Below are 19821 nucleotides of genomic sequence, written 5' to 3'. Positions count from 1 at the left end.
ATGAAAGTAAACGTAAGTGGCACGATAGCCTATTACTGTTTTAAGACAAGTGTCATTTGATAATTTTTGCTGATGTTGAGGCAAATTTTTTTGTTCCCAAGAAGTACTGGACACACCCAGTTTGTGCCATGATGCCAACCAAGGAGATTTAGCACATGCTGGGTTTAACTTCTCCATTCAGACCTTAATTCTTCACTCTTGACAGGATTTCTAAGAACTGCTTTAGCACCAGCTTTAGTGGGTTTTAGTAAAGAGATGCTTATAAACTGTAATTAAACCCCCTCAATCTGGAGCTGTGAAAACCAGGTGTGGAAATACATACTTCAAAAGCAAAGCATAAATACTGTGCCCCATTTTATACTGCACACTAAGCTTCCAGTTAGTAACAATTCACCATGGCTAAGTGCTTCTCCAAGGAACTTCAAAGATTACGAGGAAATGTAATACAAAACAGTAACTAAGTTATCAAGATTGTATGATTGTATGAAAACAAACTTTACATGCTTTGCTACTTCTAATGGCTCTTTTGTCCATGCAAAGGATTTTCTTTGCCTGGGAGATCCAAGTAACCTGTAACATTTAGCAAAAAGGTGTGAGGCAGCCTAAGAGACAGAACTGATCTCACAGTCATGTAATCTGAAGCCATAAAACAGCTATTTGGTGAAGCTTGTGCAGAGATGAACACAGCCTCCGAGAATAATCTAACAGCGATAACGTGTACTATAGTGAATGAGCACAATTTGAAACCAATTAGCATTATGACAGTTCTGGTAAGTATATTGTGCAAACACCTATAATATCGCAGAGTATTGCTTTAAACAAGGAGAAGGAAAGAGGTAAATAAAGCTGTCTTGTTTTGCGCACATAGCCAATGAGACGTAACCTCAGAAGCTCAGCAGAAGTAGATGGTACAGCTTTCTTATTTTCAAGTAATTTCCAACTGAGCTTTGTGCCAAAGAGGTCCATCCCATGGTTTCTTTTTTGTCCCCAGAGCTGCTTAACAACTCCCCATCCTATTTGGAATTAATCAGTCTTGCACTGAACATAGTGATCAAAGAAGTGTTTTGGTCTCCAAAAAATCCACATTTTAAATTGAATAGTGCAGAAAAAAAATATATGTACCACAAGACTGAAAGAGATATTCTGTACTACATTTTCAAAGGAGAGCTCTGACTTTCTACCTCATTTGGTAAATACATAGTTATAAGAGTTGAAAAACCTTTTATGGTCCACAAAGAGGATACTAATGACCAGAAACTAAAGAGTTATCTGTAAAACCTACAATGTATTGGAGAACTGAATTCAACCCACGCTGAAGAGTACTTGGATTTTATTTAAAATAGGTAGAGAATAAAACACTCTGAATTATGTACAATTCAGTTCACATATATATTGCAGAATGCACTGAAAGCCTCCTGCCAGCTGCTACAGGGATCCAACATAAAGCCAGATCGAGGACCTGTGGTGCCTGCCTCGGAGCAAGAGCTTTAATACATCTCCACTCAAAGGCGTAGAGACTGAACAAGAGAATGTTTCACATTGTAATTCAGAAGGTGGTAGCAATACTTTTGCAAAGCATATAGAAAGGAAAACTCTTTGCATTGCTTCTGAATATTTCTTGAAGCATTTTAAGACATTTTGTGAAGATTTTCAGTTTAATTTTACATAAAGCAAGCCCCCCCAACTGTGAGTAAACAAACAGTGCCTTTTATTTTCTGTTCCTGCAGCCAACTGCTTTACCTAGTAACTTTTCAAAACACCCAGCTTCAGAGTAAGGTAATGTTAGATTTTTCTTTTTTTTTTTTTTTTAGCTTTTCCTAAACATTTGAACTTGAAAGTTAGTTCAGCTACCAAAAATTAAATGCACCTAGTACAGCCATTTCAAAATTTTGCAGTAAGTAGTGTTTGTAAGGCCTTATTTCAACAATTTCACAAGTAAATTTTTCTGCCAGAAAGGATCAGATTTAATTCTGCTATATAGACAGAAAGTTAATATAACATTCAGAGGCAAACAAGTCAGTCATTGTAAAAGAGAAAGTCATATAGAGCAATAACACAAAATAACCCTTTCAATGGAGGGTTACAATTTTGCAACTCATTAGTCTTTCAAAAATAAAAATTAAAGAAAAATATTAAATCCTGTAACAGCTGAATCAAACCCAGTATTTAAATGGGGAAAAACCTTCAGTTTTGGCTTACCCAAGCCCTTCTTAAATGAGATAAAACTCCTTAAATAAGTATGGCTATTTTTTGCTTCAGATAATGCTGAATCAGATTTGTTGTCGACTGTATTTCAGTCAGCTGAGAGCTAAATTGCATTTATTCCATCTAAATGGAACACAGGACTTGACTACATTCCTTTCTGCATATCAAGTGTCATGCACTGTTAGTCTCATAAGACACTGTTAGTCTCAGAGCAACACTGATCGATGTATATTTTTCCCCCCAAAAGGAAGAGAGTGTACAAATGGGAAGCTGCAGAAAGGACAGCTTAGAGTCAGGGTCAGAGCACACATGTTTTCACACACATGCGGAGGATACAAAGGTCTCTCTGCATAGCTCTTGGCTCTGTGCAGATTAATTCTCACTCTCAGCCAGACTACAGATGTACATTAATGCTTTCGTTGCTGTACCCATAAGCATCAGTATGGAGGGTCATTATGCCTAATCCCATATGCCAGCCAGAGTTTAGCACTGTTATTTGTCAGATATGCTGGGTTAGCACCATTCTGTTTATTCAACCACATTATAATAAGTGAGATCTTCAGTTGATTGGACATTTATTTTGGACTCACCATATCTCATGTGTCTAAACGAATACAGACTAATTACCAAAGCCATTAAAGCTACACAAACACTTTGGAGTATTTGTGTTGTCACATGGGATTGCTTTTAACTGCATTTTTAAGCAGCAGAGCAGGTGATTTCCAGGTGTATCAGATTTTGGGATGGCAGCTCCCCATGACCACCTTTTCACCTTCCAGTGGGAAGCTCTTATTTCTACCCACAAGCAGTGCATCCAGCAAGACAAACAAGATGCCTGGGACCTTGCATGCAACCTTGGGGCTAATACCAGGGTTTTTTTTAAATTGCTCTTCGTGTCATATTTGGCTAGCAAGAATGCCTGTAATAATTTTACTCTGCTTCTTTAATGTGATATCCTACTCACAGTGGTATGCAGTTAAACACTAGTAATAATATTTCTAGACAGAGATAAGAAACAGACTTTTATTGCAATTTTGTGGTTTCCTTTCTCAGCTTCCATCTTTCCACATCCCACTTTGTTTCCATGGCTTTTCCCCACTTCCACCAGTAGGCAACCTTGTAAATAACACAGATGCTCAAGTGGCCCTCCTCCTTCCCTCTGCACTGACCTTTCTGCAATATCACGTACAAGGCAGCCAGGCTACGGATTTGTCATGCTGCCACACCACACCAGGAACTGCTGTGGGGACTGAAACTGAAAATCCAATTCAGACTTAAAGGCATTTAAGATACAAAAGAACTGGTACAGAGCTTTCACTTTTATTTGGCCTGACTTTTCCACCCCTGAGTCCTCAGACAAATTCTGACAGCACTGACCTATTTCAATAGCTACTTTTACCTTGCACTTGACTGTGTCACTCTTCACCACAGGCTCACAAACTGATCTACAATTCCCTTTTTCTCCTAATAGTTAGACAGTAGCAGGTTGTCCATACATCTCCTCAACAAGGCAGGAAATTCTATAGGTTGACATAAAGGCAGGGGTATCCACACTGAACACCTTCCCATTTTAAGCTTCTTTCTCTCTACAGAGGGTCTGTGTTTGTCCCTACTATTTTAGCAGGTCTAACCCATCAAGTTTCTCAATGTGGTGCACTGTTATAGCTTTGTCAGTTAAAAGTACGAATGCATTTTATACACAGTAATCCTCATAACTCCTCTGTAACATGGGAAAATGTTATTCACGCTCATGTTATTTATACTCAGAAAAATAACTACTCTAACACAACACTACACAAACCTGATAAGAACAAAGCCCAATTACTATAACAGGACAACATGTTCAGAACTTGAGAGCAAGGCTGATAAGCAGCCGGATAACAGACTAATGAGTAAAATGCCTGTAGTCTATTAAATGGCTAATGAAGGTATCCAAGACACCTGTAGCATTTTATAGAGGAAAATATAAAAAGGTCCAAATATGGCATTTAAAGAATACACTGTAAACTCATGGTGTACTCATTTGTCCACTTAGAGTATGGATAAACAAATTAGCAGAAAAATATCTTTTTATCATACAAGTCTCAGCTGGTTATATAGAATAATATATATATAAAGGAAATTAGTAACCACATCCTGAATAAACAAGTAGACCTGCATAGTGAGGCAAGGCTGAGCCTTGGGAAAGAAAGTGTGGAAAGACTCTGGAGCAGCAGCTGTGGCCATAAGCAGGCATCTCCTCCCAGAATTGTATTTGTAAGTGCCACTGGCCCTGCAAATACTTAATCGAGAGGGAGACAGAGAGCCTGGAGAAAATAACCAATATTAGCACTACAGCTGCTTTGATTTCTCAGCAGGACTGATTTGGGCATGAGCGTAGTGCAGAGAGTAGCAAGATAAACATGGACCAAAGCTGAGACATGTACATCACACAAAACTAGTGACCATAAATAGCAGCTGTAGCACCACTTACTGATATTAGTAATATTATCCACCTTAAGCAATAAATATCCTAACGGTTATCAAGTCTGCAACTATCAACTTCTAGCCTGAAACAGTGTTTCTCTACTTAACAGTGATAACTGTGTTCATTTCTTCCTGCTTGTTAAGCAAACAACTAGCAGTGGTGGACAAAAAGTCATCATGACAAACCTTACAAAAGGCCTTGTGATAAATGGCAACAGTTAAGGCCACCAGCAAAATAACTCTAGATGTAGTGATGTTTTCTAGCTCCCCCCATCCAGTTTGCTCCTGAGATCTGTTGTAAAATATCTGTCTCACATCAATAGATATGAGAAAAGATGAGCTGTGGTTTTTCCCTAAAACAAGGCAGAGTACACAGTAGGCAAAGGCACCAGAGGAGGACCCAACTATGCTTGCCTTTCCCTATGTTTCCTGTGTGACCTTGGACACATCAATTAATTTGTGCGACTCTCAGTTTCTCCTCTGCAACAACGGAAATGACTACTCAGGAGCATTGTAGAATCCATTAACTCTTGCAGACTATCAAATACTAAACTGAATCAGCAACAAGTACATAAGACAAAGGCGGCTGTCATGCTAACATACATATGGCAGGGCCTGTTGCAACAGGACAAGGGGTAACGGTTTTAAACTAAGAGGGTAGATTTAGACTAGATAGAAGGAAGAAATTTTTTAAAATTAGGGTGGTGAAACACTGGAACAGGTTTGGCCCCCCGCCAAGATATAAAGATAATCTGCTACTGTTTTAGCACCAGGAAAAGGAAACTCAATTTAACAGGCAGTAGTTTAATACCTTGAAAGAGCTCAAAAAGACTTCCCAATAATCAAGCCTTGATTAGGGTTTAGTAACCCAATGCTTTGATCTGAATAGGGTAAATGGAAAATGAGGCTCCTACATGCTGGCCTTGACATTAACTTGTTCTCCCTTTCAAAGGTCTGCATTTAGGCCTCAAATACTCAGAAAGATGATTATATTTTGTAACAGAAATATGTCGAGTACTGCAATTTTAAACGCACCAAGTTGAAGTTCCCATGCCTATCGACATTACATGTGAAGATGGTTTGTTTAGTAAGACAACAGCTGCTGCAAGAAGAGAGGGAAGTCACACCAGGGTTTGCTTACTTTGCAGCATGTTCTTCTCCACCCTCTGGCAGCCTCCAGGCTTTGCCTGTGACAGCATGGCACAACCCACAGTCCCCACAGGAATGGGGACTCCCGTGTTCCCACTTCCACGAGAGCAATAGGGGCTGCTCACACAAAGCTGCTCTTGGAGCTACAGCCAAAATCCTGGCTCCACTAGAGTCAATGGGAAATGTGCTATTGACCCCCCCGAGGCTAAGTTTCATCCCTTGCTGAGGCTATGAAGTGTAAACAGCCTTGACTGATTTCCAGCACCACACTGATATTGGCAGGCTGCAGGAACATGCACATATTCAGCGTCCTGTGTCACTCAAACTACATGAATTCACCCTGTTCTTTCAGAACAATTTCCAGAAACAGGATGATATTTTTAGGTTCTATTTCATGTTGAAAAATACTTTAAAATAAAATCTGATTTTACATTTATTATTCATGCGTTGTTTCATGACATAGGTCAGTGATAACATTTAATACAACACATCATTGTACCAAGTCACATCACAAGCTTTATAATCATAATGACATGTCAGATTAAGACACACCTGAAATATTCTATTTTTAAAAGCTTTAAGGGTGGCTGCTGCTACTTAGTACTCCTTGAAACTTCTTACCTTTTCTAGATCAAAATATTTCCTTTTTACCCTGTAATGAGACACATCGTTATTTTCCAGATCAAAGTATTAAACTCTATTTTATAAACAGAAGAGCAGCTGCTTTCAATAGCTTTGAGCTTCTAGTATTAAATTAAAACAGACCTTTTTGACTATGGGGCCTGTCAGGGACTACAATTACTCAGTACCTAACCAGAAATAATGCAAAAACTATATACAGCAGCTATATATAAGCACAGTACATTTTAAAATTACAGTGGTCTATTAGTCAATTTGAAGTTTCAAATGCCTTCTAAAATACTTAATTTCAGGAAGCATCCTAATATAATTTTTTGTTTACATATGGAAAGAAACCATAACAAGATGTTGGAACTTCTAATATAACAAGTTATCCATGTTAACCAGCTCCAGGTCTGAGCCGAGATACTGAGAAGTGGAAGAAGCTGAAAGGATCCAGTTTATAAGAAAATGATACTTCAATTTTTTATTTAATAACCTGGAATTGGTCACAGTAGTTGTTCATCATTTTCCCTCTGCAGCAGAGAAGTTGCTACAAGTCTTGGGTTTCTACATGACTCTGCTCTTCTAACACTTTAAGGTTTGGAATTTTTTATTATTATCCAAGAACAAACTTTTAATATCAGATTTTTGCATAATGATCCTGCATCCATTAGCAGGGACATCTTACAGAAGAGAGTCAGAGAACAGCGTGGTGCCCAGCAGAGACCAGGAATACCTGTGCAGACCATAGCCATGCTCTGGCCACTAAGAAATTTTCCCCAAGCAAAGGAGTTTCCAGAGCAAATAAGCTGCTTACTCCACCTACGTTTTCTGCCACTGCAGGGTGCCATTTCCTTTTCATAACACAGCTCATCATTCTCAATACCATATGCCATTCTGTAACCATTCAGCTTACCATCCGAGATACTGGCGTAAGATGTACTCACACAGAGTTTCATTGTCATGCAGCCTAAACACCTCCGCCCTGGTGTGCCAGGAAACCAGCTCCCTTGGGAAGGGGAGTTTGACAAAATACCAAAGTCCTAGTTCCTTTGCCCACCATGGGCTGCAACTCCTCTTGGGTTTCTTTTGACTGCTCCCACAGTACCAAGATGAAGATAAATAATTCCTAACTTGTAAACCTAGCTACTTGAAGCCTTGTACATCCATTTTGAATAAGTGGAAGAGCACAAGCCATCTCCTGGCCTCCAAAGAAGCAGAACACTTTGTACAGAGTGAAGAAATCATTCAGTCTAAATAACGAGAAGTCATTATGTTTTTGTGGGCAAGATGATGCATACAGAGGAAACAGCACTGAAGTTCAAGTATATGCAAGAGGGCGTGGTTTCAGCTGGAGCTGGGGCTTCTCTCATTGTTTGAGAGGACCCAGAAAAAGGAAGATTCAAGGAAGAGGGGAGAAAGCAGAGCAGCATGCACAAGAGGAAGATGCAGTAGAACATTTGGAGAAGGAGTGGGTTCAAAGTTGAAGCAGAACTGGCCCCTTCCTTTGGGCTTGGAAAGACAAGCATTCCCACATACATCACCCACCCGCAGTCACCAGTGCCCACACAGAGGACAGCCCTGCCATGGGTCAGCCAGGGGGAAACCCTGCGCTCCCACTGCCCAGCCCCAGGGGACAGCAGCTGCACTGCTCCCAAATACACTCTAAGCACTCTCACAGTGACCTCCATGCCACCTAGCCAGCAGTAAATCCTCATCAGCATTTACTCTGATGAATTAAGGGATTACTTCACTAGAACTGCCCGAAATAAATACCCTGGAGACAACTTCTTTAATAGTTTACTAAATGAACAAGCCCAGTTTAGTTGATGCAACCCTAAGAGCTGCAGGAGATGAAGTAGCAGCCTCCTGTTGCCCTCTGTCCACTTACCCCTAGCCCAGGCCAGAGCAAGCATCAGCTTCCTCCTGCACCACATCTCGGGTCCTCAGCCAGATCCCTCGCCTGCCTTCCCACTACAGGCAGCACCCAGCTTTTGAGCACCAGGAGTTCCCTTCCGCTTTAGCCAACATCAGCCACAAGAGCCAGGCTGCATGTACCTTTGTGTTAGTCCACTAAGGGCTGAACCCATAACCCTTGATTAGTGCGAGCAACCCTGCACAAGCTTTAATTTATGACAGCAGCCAGACAGCCCAGACCCCAGGGGAACGGCAAAGTGTGTGAGCAGGCATGGACAAAGTTGGACTCTCACTGTCCAACTGCTTCTATGAATAAGCAACAAATTTACATGGTTGCTCTTCCAAAGATAACCCTCTTCCCTAAATAAATCCCTTGTTCCTCGATTCCAGAATAAATCTAAACACTGTCCCAACTTGCAAGACTGTAGCATACTAACTCTTACAGTACATTTGCAGGGTATACACACACATATAGAGAAAAAAAGCTCAAGAAATATGCGATAGCAGCTGCACACAGCTAACCAGGCAGCACAAGCACAGCAGGAGGGAGGCAGGGCATGTGGAGGCATTGGAAAACATATGGAAATAGCACTGAGTTAGTCCAACCTGTCACCATAACACAGGGCTGCATGTCCTGCTCCAGGTTCTACTGCACAGGGGGAATTTTAAGACCAGGTTAGCTCAATTTGTCATGGAGTTAACTAGTTCTCCTAGCAGGGCCATGCACATCTGTCACTCCACACTCTGGAGGTACTGCCAACTTTAGGAATTATTATCTATTTTAATCTAAGCTTAAAGCTCATTTGGAATTTTTTTTTTTTACATCCAAAACAACATCACACATAGCCTGAAAAAGTTCTAAGCATTAATTTTTCTTTAAATCAAGCACAGCTTACACCCAAGTGCTCCCAGAATGCCAGCTGAAAGCTGCACCAAGCCAACATCAAGACTGCAGAAATTCAGCACCAATGCATTATACAGATTCAGCACTTCATAAATTCCACAATTTGTGTCACATTCAAGCAACAAGGAAGAGGAGCACAGTAGGTACACATTACAAATTTGCTTTGTAAGGGGAAAAAAAAAAGTCTAGCCACCTTCTTGTTAGTTTTTTTCCACCTGAAATGCACTTGTCCAGAAAGAGCAACCAATGCACCCAGTGGAGATACCTCAGCTGGGAATTCCATTATAATTCAATTATGAGTAATTCCCTGTCCTTTCAATCAAGGTTTTCTCCATTTCAAGACATAAGCTTCAGATCAGAACAAAGTAACTCAAGTGACCACTCAATACCAGTCAAATACCTTAAGACATTCACAGATACTTACAGAAATTCCAAGAAGAGAGAGGAATGCTTTTCCCAAGGGGTTTTCCTCATTGTTAACCATGGAGACCTCTGCATCATTGGCCTCATCTCTCCACCCTTGCCTGGGAGGCCAGCAGCTCTATGCTCATGCTCACCACAGGTGCACCTAAAGTTATACCTCCAAGTTCAAATTAAGGCTACTTAATCCATCATTAACAGAAATACACAACAGGCATGCAAACCTCCCAGCTGCTGTAGTTCAACATAGAAAGGCTGAAACTTGCTGTTTGAGCTTATGCCAGGAACCAAGGAAATGTCCAGGCCCTCTAGAGAGTCCATTTCAGCTCCTTCAGACAAGTGATCAAGCCCTTGCTAAGTTCCATGCCAGCTGTTACTAACTATAACCATCAACCCACACACAGCCACATGAACCACCAACCAAAGCCCAATGGTAACACAAGCAGAAGCCCAAGCACTCTCTCCCAGTATTAGGCAAGTGGATTTGTAGAGCCTTAAAAAAAAAACCAGAGGAACTCACTTGACTTTAGTGGTCCCCTCATATACGCACACACACACAAATATAAATAAATATAAAAATTTTGGCTATTCCACTTCTTTCCACAATCACCAGGACCTGTGTTACAGTAAGGAACTTTTGGAATCCAGGATAATAAAACCAAAAGTTTAACACCATGACTACAGATATTTTTTCTGCAGCTGCAGTCTTTTTTTGGTAATCGCTCTTGGGCTGTTCCTGTGATGTATCTTCTAACCTGGTCTTCATATGAATTTAAGTAAAATAAAAAAATATCCCCAACTCTTTAGGGTAGGAGGAGGAAACATTACCCCTCACTTAGAAGGCTTCCACACAGACCACATGGAAGCAAAAGCTGAGAGGAGCCCATTTCATCTACTTTGTTGGCAGTCTTGAAATGAGAGGAGTTTGGGAATCTGCTGCTAACAGCCCAGTTCACAACCATTTGCTGTCCCCCTTGACAAGCAGCAGGCAGTAGCTACAAACATCTTCTGTGGGATCTTGGAGAGTTCAGTAAGGGTTATGTATCTGTATTTTCATCACTTTTCATGAAGTACTTTAAGTGTAATAATGAAATTGGCCAGAGACTATTAAATACTGACTGAAGTGACAGCTCCACTATATTATTACAGTGTTTGCACAGCAATCATTCTGCAGGTTAAGTTATTTTAGGATGAGTGGTGTTTAAATTAAATATAGTCCCCTGTGTTCTTGTTTCATTTAGTCAACCACAGACTGCATATGCCTGAACATTACGCAGAGTCAGTAAGTTTTGTCATTTCTGATTTGTTTGTCTTGTTTTTACCCCTTATTATTCCTTCTGCCAGGCAAGATGAGGAATTTGAAAAAATCCTGCTGCAATTCTTCACAGGCTTTCAAAGCATGAACCACCACAGACCATGAATGATGCTAACTTAGTGAATACCAGGCTGAAGTAATTTAACCCAACTAACACATAAACTCTGCACACCATCTTAACCACTGGCACTAGGCTTCAACCAAAGAAAATCTGAATCCAAGTTTCCAACTTGTTTTCTACAAAAATTGGTAGCACTTTGAATCAAAGTGAATCAAGACAGAAAATCCCAGGTCTGTTCTATTCAGATCTTTCTCTACAAGCAGAGATAATAGAGCTATTGTATTTAAGGTAGAAAGAACAGCTTCAGTCTTTGTTATGCTGTTAATATGGTTGGACACAATTGTTTACCTATTTAAAGTATTTTTCTGGTATTACCTTCTTCAGACAGTTTATGCCATTAATCAGATTTAACTAATTGCTTTCCTGGAAAGTGAGCACACTGCAGTACTCGTAATCTAGCTACTTCTTACCAGGGAACTATTTCAAGTTATAGTAGTTTATACTCCACTTTCCCCAGTGGCTTGAAAACCCCTAGCAAACATTAGCATTGTATCCATTATTAATACTTGAGTACATTTTAATAAACGCTACATACATATGCATATAAGTACATGCTCCTGCATCGGCCTTTGAACTGCTTGTAGTAAGATGTTTCCCAGAGCATTTACTGTTCCTGCTATGCCACCAAGTGCATTTATTGTTAGCTGAGAGTCAGCCTGACTTGTAGGACTAGAAAGAGTAAAGAGAACAGCGTTGCAAGGCTGTAGGGAAACTGAGCTGGAAAATAAAACAGTGAGTTAGATGGAGGCCTGCAGGATGGCCCCTTCCCCAGGGCACTACCAGAGAAGGAGCAGAGCCCACAGTGGGTGCAGAAGTCACATTCAGTCACAGGGTTTATTTCAATTTTAACATGAAATAGTTGCACTCAGAATGGGGTGGATAAGATAGAGAGAAGCAGCAGGACACTTAATAATCATTTTTATGACCTTGAGAACTAGTAACAAGACAAGACCCCACACAAACAGTAAAAAGGAAAAAACCCTCTCCCTGACATCTAAAGATATGCCAGCAGTGCAGGGACCAGGGCATTCAACTCAGCAAACTTCAAATTAGTTAATCCCCAGTACAAGTAGCAGTCTTTCAGACACTACAGACCACAACCAAAAAGCCTGACCCACACTCAGCTCAATGCTTCCATATTCATACATGTATAAGAAACCAAACCAGCAAATTTAAAACCAAGCACTTCAAAAGACATTTGCTTAGGAAACACTTGTGGTATCTTAATGCACTTCAGTCCCTACCTCTTCTCTTAAAAGTTACTCATCTTCCAGAGCCCAGCAGCCTCAGCAACACAAAACCTCAATAATTTACCTCCCAGTCCTGCGGAAATGGGTCTACGCAAAGCTGACAACAGCCCACATGCTCCCATGAGCTCCTGTACTGCAGCCAAACTCACAGCCCCAGACACAAGGAAAAACCCTATCTTGGCCAGCCCCCTCCCAAATCAAGCAGCCTCCAGCACAGCACTCATTGCAAACAGCTGAGAGGCAATGACACCCCAAACAGCTCCAGCTGTGAACCCAGGGCCAAGTCCCACCAAAGGCAGGCACATAGCCCACACCTGAAGTACATCAATGTAATGGGGACATATCTTAACTATCAGACAACTGAGAACGAGAGAACTGCAAGTAAACACTAGGTCAAAATCCTGTGTTATAAGTTTACTAAGGGAATAGTTTTAAAACCTATTCTGATAAGGTTTTTTTTTGCGTTTGTTTCAAACTTAAGCGTGTGGGTTTGGATAACAGGACACGTGGGATATTGTCGCTGGAATGTACAGGTCTTTAAAGCGTGAAAGGGGCATGTGGATGTTCCCTGAAGGGCAGAAGGGAGTGAGTAAGAGGCAGCCCAGGGAGTGCCTGGGGAGGGATACCAAATGCAGTCAAGAAGCTGAGAGGTTTGTGGCATCTGAATACATGTTAAAACACCTATTCCATGAAAAAGGCCAGTCCTCCAACTCAACACAATTAACAGACTTTTACTCACCATCTTTTCTAAACGTTGAACCATGGAAAGCTGGGCTTCAGGCAATTAGGGAAGAGGGACGTGAAATGATCTAAACAGCTACCTCACATTTAGCTGAATTCGTATTTGCAGAATACTAAAGCCTTTGGACAGCATCTTTAGAAGAGATTTGTTTTCTGGATGCCCAACCTAACACCTTAGACTGATCCTGCAGTTCTGAACAGACAAGTTCATCACTTCTAAAGCTAGACTTCTTTTAGCTGTCATAAGCTGGACATCCCAAATCCCCAAACAATTGAAAATCTCAACACATGACACGTGTTCCTGGAGTTCGCTGGGCTACAAACACTCAGTCTTGCAGTAGGACCCTCAACTGAGTGTTGTTTAACTCATGCATAGGTATTTGCAGGGTCAGGGGCCTGAGCGATAAAGAACTCATGGGATATACTACAATAAAAACTGGAACTAGCAAATTCTTGCTTGAGTAGTATTTATGAAGATTTATTGTAAGTATATGTAAACATTAAATGATAAGTGTTGTAAAATATCAGATTGTTACATGCTTTAGCTGCTCTGTATGAAAACATTTTACCTAAGATAGCTTTTAAAGTAGTCCATGAATATCCATGCTTTGCCATCTGCTTTCGAATTGAATGATCCCTCGAAAGCAGCACCATAAATATTTCCACAAATGAGTGATCTGTTCACATTATATCCACTAATGCTATCTTATGGCAGAGCAAAGAAATAACTCAGATGTCACATCACTGCACACAGCAACAATAAGGTGCACTCTGACTGGGTTTTAGCACATTACTAAGAACGGCATCACTGGTTGTCTCTGAGGATCTAACCTGGCTTTTTAGAGACATATTTCTTGACAGCGTGTCAAGAAAGGCTGGAGATGCACATTGAAGAAAGAATACCTTTAGCATCTCATTTTTTTTACAGATGATGAATTCTAATCTGGGTTAACTCTGAAAAAGATCTGAACAAAAGGATGAATAGGAAGTAGCAAAAGAGGATTTATAAAGGTGGTTTTATAAAATGAAGTCTTAAAGGGAGAATATGCAAAAGAAAATTTTTATGCATCGATTAAACAATCTGCTAGTCTAGTCAGTATTTTAAAATATAAGAAATTAATTTTCCATGTTTGTACAATTGTTAGCTATTTCAAAATGCTCTCATCAGCTTCTTGGGCGACAATGAGAATTGTACCAGCCAAGCAAATGCACACACAGGGTTCGCTGAAGTTCATCAGCTGAGGAAAACGGTTCCTCGTCAATGTTCATAAACTCCAGGTCCCTGCTTGATCTTCCCAGCAAAGTGTTCAGGCCGAAAAAGGGCCTTTGGCATAGGGGATTCCTCTAGATTTATTTTCTGTCCAGCATTGGGCAGATCAGTGGGTCCAGAGGCGAGGGGTGCTGAGCAGTGTGGGGAGCATGCCCACCCTCCCTTGCAGCTCCTGCTCTCCAAAGTCCCACTGCCATTCAGGCTTGATGAAATCAGCAGCTTTGCCCTAGGAATGGGCTGGCTCGGGTGCCTACACAGAGGCAAGGAGAGCTTAAAATAGAGCTTGTCTCTGAGGCGGCAAGGCTGGGGAGGCTTTCCAAGGCTCTGTACCAGCCGAGTGCTGTGGTGCTTGCTGAATCTGCCTGACGTCTGCTGCTCCCCGGTGGGAAGCTCTGTGGACACCCCTCTGTTGTTCCTTTTCTTTTATTTTAAAGTAATCAGTGAAGAAAACCACAGGGTGGGTGAGTGATGTCAAATGCTTAAAGGCAGCTGAACAAAACCAGTCTGGTCTACACTTGACACCCTATCACTTACTGAGTTTTTATTTCAAAAATGAATGAAGCAAACCACTGCTTTAATAAGGCTCTTTTGTTTGTCAGAAATAAAACATGAAGCAGTCAGAGCCACAAGTGGGGAAATTATCAAGGAAGATGAGTTAAAGTGCAGTTAATGCAGTTTTTCTTATCGATGCCGTTCTTGTGACAGATGGCCTGGTCTTCCTGCCCTCCTAACAGGAAAGAAATGGCCCTGCGGGAGGAAAGTAAACAAAATTTCAAATAGATCTATTGTTTCAGCAGACAGGAGAGACACCATACATTCAAGCAGCTAACTGCATTGGCTGACTAACCTCAAAGCTGGTCTTTCATAAGAGGATAGACCTTTTCCTCTATGCTGCTTCTTGAGAGTATCCTCTAGTGCTAGCCATGCCTGGGAATTAGGAAGCTGACTTTAACATCACAGCATCCAATGTTATATCTAATTTTGCCCCTGGGTTAACTGGTAACATCAAGGATATTACCTATTGGCTAATAGGAAAAATGAGGCATGGTGGTAGAAATAACAATACTCATACGACGGCACAAAGATCTATAGGTTCTAAAAAAATTAAGAATACCAGATGTTACTGTTCTTTCCAGTTGCCATGCAACCACAGCTACCCTGCTATGCTTCACCTTCCTAATCTCCTTAACAGCTAACTCTAAAACAAGTACAATTAATTCCCCAATGAACAAGACAGGACATCACCCAGTCCTGTGGTTACAGAAATACTTTGACTGTTAGTATATAAACACTAAACAGACACAGCACCAGCACACAGCACGGCACCGAGCTGCGGTTTTGTAAGACTAACACAAGTCATTGTTGCAAACTATGATCTTTCCTGTAGTACAGGTTTTTACAACTCCTAACAGGTATTTCTTACGCTGCTTAGGAGACAGTCCCTGCCAGTCCTCTGGTGATCCAGGCAGCCTCTTACCCTAGAAACCCAGATAGAAATGAGTGTGCTGTGCTTCAGCTGAGCAGCACGTACAGGCATTAGGACACGTAGACTATTAACAGTTTACTCACTATGCCCACTTATGCCCTCTGACAATAACTATATGAATAATGTTTATATTTTCTCTTTTATGAGCAACATCTCAGAAGATCTGCTTTGTTGTGGTTTTTAAACAAATAGCTCCTGGACGATACGTATGAAAACACAATCATCAGAGCTGTGCTAAATCAGATCACTTCCATTATCAATAAAATGGATGGTGAACAGTGCCTTTTGCTTCTAACAAATATTTGTGTATATTTGTATATTTATGGAAAGTAATAAACACTCAAAAATCCTTTTTATTCTGAAGTGGGTCTCATTTACACCAGGCATAGACCCATGCTACTAACATTTCTACCTAGCTTCCTGACCACAGTACAGAGCTGGTGAGCAGCCATAGAAACGATTGGAATTAGCACTGAATATGAAGGTGTTCCCAGAGTTTCTGATTTAGCAATGAAGATTTTATTGTAATGACTATAGATTGTACAAGTGACATGCCAGCTTTGTGCAATGCCTTATTTCACAATATGGAAAAAAAAATACGTGAAAGAGGAAAAAAGCTGTTCCATTTCATTTCCTGGGAATTCAAGCTCCAGGGAGCGGCATGTATTTGCATATAAGCACTGCAGGAACAATAATGAAGACATTTAGTATTTCGATAATTATGGCTTTCTGATATTTTTAAAGGTGTTTTTAAATGATAAATACTTCAGTTAAGCACATGATACATATGCTCTCAGGCATTTACAAATGGTGATAATTCTCCATTCATCTGCTGTAGAAAATATTGCATTGGAAAGGGTGGGCAGACACACTTGGCTGTGAAATAGGGTTGTATTAAAACCTTTCTTTTTCAGACCTCCTGTGACTGTCCTGCTCCCTCTCAAAACTTCTCATGGGTGGGTTGCTACTCCTGCCTTCAGCCCGCTGCCAGGAGTCACCACATCCCTTCAACGTAATCAAACTTCCCAGGCTGAGCTGTCTACTTTTGATATAGCGACCTCGACAATGTGGTCAAAACCAGGAAAGAGTTAAACAGCTAGGTGTGCCAAGGCCAAGACTTCAGAATAAAATTATATGTTGGCTATAGTACCAAAGGCAGACCGATGCCTGGGACCCTGCTTCCAAAGATCTCCAAAGATTTCCGATGCATGGTTTGGAAATGCAGCACTGTGGCCAGCTGTTCTGATGGATGAAGATGAGAGCAGGACTGACTGGTTACTCCCAAAAGATACCAATAAGTGGACAGTTAAGTACCCATTCTCCTGTCAGTTTGGGGCTTTTAAGGAGGAGGCTGATAGGAAGCAAGTTAGCCTGGGCATGGGCTGCTAAAAAAGAATTTTAGCAGTCTGACAGGGAGCAGTGTTTGATCTAGGCTGTGTGTAAGTCAAATAGATCTTACCCTTGGCTTCATGGCACAAGTATGTACTTGTCCAAATTATGCTTTCATGAGTTCATCAGGTTTTTAGGATTTGCCAGTCTTCATGCACTGTTACTCAAAGAAAAGTTCACAGAAAAAAAAATCACATGCTGGCTGCATAAAAAGGTTTGCGTAGCTGTGCTCTAAAGCCAACTCACGTTTCAAAGTCAGAAATGATCGTGTTAGGCTATAACTTGTCATAGCAGCAAGCACTGGTGCCATGATTTCCCATTTACTGTTTCTCAGCCACATGGAAATGCACAAAATTTTTCAGTGTCGTACAAACTAATACACAAATCAGTTCAAATGAGATTTTAACGTTCTGATTATATACTTAGATTATTAATTGTTAGTCCAGCCCTCCTTATATTTTGCCCTTTTCTCATTATCTTGTTTTTGCAGTAGACGTTAAGGGAGAAAGACAGACAAACCTGAATGGTACTGTAGCCAGAGGGGCATTTAAAATATTGCTCTGCACCTGGGAAACAGGTTTAATTACTGCCGCTGTCAAAATGTTTTAATGTAAACAGGTTTCCTGATGGATCACATTTCCTTTCTGTGAACTATCATTCCCCAAACACAATCCACTTTATGGTAGGGCTTAAAATGCAGGTATCATAAATTAGAGCAATGAAGCTTTTATGATTAAAGATGCTTCATCTGCTTTTAATGCCTCAAATTATAGAAACTATAACAAGCCTTCACATTAAAATTTAAATAGGATTAAGAATCTGAAACTCTATAAAGGAGGCCTAATTCTTTCTGAGGTAGTGCAGAGCTTAGCACAGACATAGGAGGGAGGCAGCTCCTAGTTCCTCTCTTTCGGACAGGTTGGAATTGGTCTAGTTGTTGGCATATATTAAAAAGGGACCAAGACTGCCCTAACCTGTATACTGGAGACAGTCTTTGATGTACCAAGGGAATAATGTGACTGCCTCAGCCATGCTTTCTCTGTCGTATAATGCTGCTCCCTCTGGAGACCTTCCTAAAAGGCACCACAGAGCCAGAAAGCATGCTCTCTGCCTGCGCTTACTGCTCTATTCCTCAGGGGTACTTTGGGTCCTTTAAAATAGGCAACATACTCCTGTATATCTATTCCAAAAGAGGATTCACCACAAAAATGCCTGCACATGAATTGAGAGATGATTCTGATTACCCTGTTCTATTTGATTTATGTAATCATCTTATCCTATTCACATTACTCCTGGTAATAACTTCTGAGAGCATGTTTCACATTAAGCAGTGTTTGTCAAAAGCAGATTTAAAATCTGTAATTAAAACATTTGCTTCCACAACATATTTATATTCTGCTCATCCATTCAAGATACAGAAACATGGATCTTACTTGACCAGGCACCAATAGGCAAGGAAGCTCAGCTTTCAGATGTGCATATTACCTCAGAATTAAAAAAAAAAAAAAAAAAGAAAAAAGTAAAATAAATGAAATTATTTCACGTAGGTGGTACATGAAAGAGGAACCTCAATTCATCTTATAAATTATTCATTGCGAATTATTCACTTGACTCATATAGAGATAAAGAAGGTGCTTTTTTATACTATAAAATCTACTCAGACTTAAAACCTCTATTAATATGAAGTAATGCGTGATTATAGTTGGAGATGTACTTTTAAATCATCTTTGTGAAATCTTAGTTTGACTGAAGACACTTACTAAGTACGCACTCTCTTCCTTGATACAAGTAGTCACATGGAAAGTGTGCAAGTGAAATGCAGAAATCAAGAAAAACCAAACGGCACCTGACTTTGTAGATCACAAGTTCCCTCATTCTTTTGGGGGATGAAGCAAATAAGAAAAGTCCAAAACACTCTAAGGGCATTCCTCAAGATTTCTGATCTGTGTTGTGGGACCACAGCCTTCTCTGAATGTACCACAGCTGACTTTTCAAACTGTTTGTATTTTTTTCTAATACTTACCAGTTCACACTCAAAAGATCCTTTTGCTAAATTATGGAACGTCAAAGCCCTGATCCTCCCAGCCTTTAACGACATTAACAACGGTACTGCGAACATTCCTACTGATTTATTGCCATAGTTCAGATGAGTGAAATTACATGTACACCTGCATGTTAGTAGCCTTAGAAACACAGGAAGAAAACTCTTAGTTAATCAAGGCCGGTCTTCCAACACTGAAACACTACTGTAAATAAATGCCCTACAGAGTTCCGTATTTGAAACAGTGCTTTTATGAGTGGAAAGCTCTTCCAGAATCTCACTACTAAGAGAGTTAGGAACATTTTCCCCTAATTTCTGTTCTACGTTCATTCATGTTTGTACCACTTTGTCCTGCTTCAGCATGTTAGGATTAAGACCTAACTTGAAGATGCTCCAAGTTTGATTAATACCTCACTTTCTTATCTGAGATCCAACATAACACATCTCACACTTGACTAAACACCCCTGTATCACATGAAGTCATCTTCAGTAACTACCGTTCTTTGCTGATCAAACATAACTGTGC

At 40.5% G+C, this 19821-nt stretch overlaps 1 long non-coding RNA gene across 2 annotated transcripts in view; it reads right to left on the bottom strand.

Annotated features, from left to right (window-relative positions):
* The window catches only part of LOC148052328 (uncharacterized), a 191875-nt gene extending 179358 nt beyond the window's left edge, over window positions 1–12517 (bottom strand). For both annotated transcript variants that reach the window (XR_015699007.1, XR_015699008.1), the window contains exon 1: window positions 12433–12517. This is a non-coding gene — a long non-coding RNA (uncharacterized LOC148052328). The remainder of the gene's footprint in view (window positions 1–12432) is intronic.
* Window positions 12518–19821: the final 7304 nt, after the last annotated feature.

Source organism: Nipponia nippon, unplaced genomic scaffold, assembly GCF_047370975.1.
Source record: "Nipponia nippon isolate SJK-2023a ecotype South Korea unplaced genomic scaffold, ASM4737097v1 scaffold_5, whole genome shotgun sequence".
Lineage (NCBI taxonomy): Eukaryota > Metazoa > Chordata > Aves > Pelecaniformes > Threskiornithidae > Nipponia > Nipponia nippon.
Note: the sequence above shows the minus strand (reverse complement) of the source record. Positions and strands in the feature narration are given on the sequence as shown.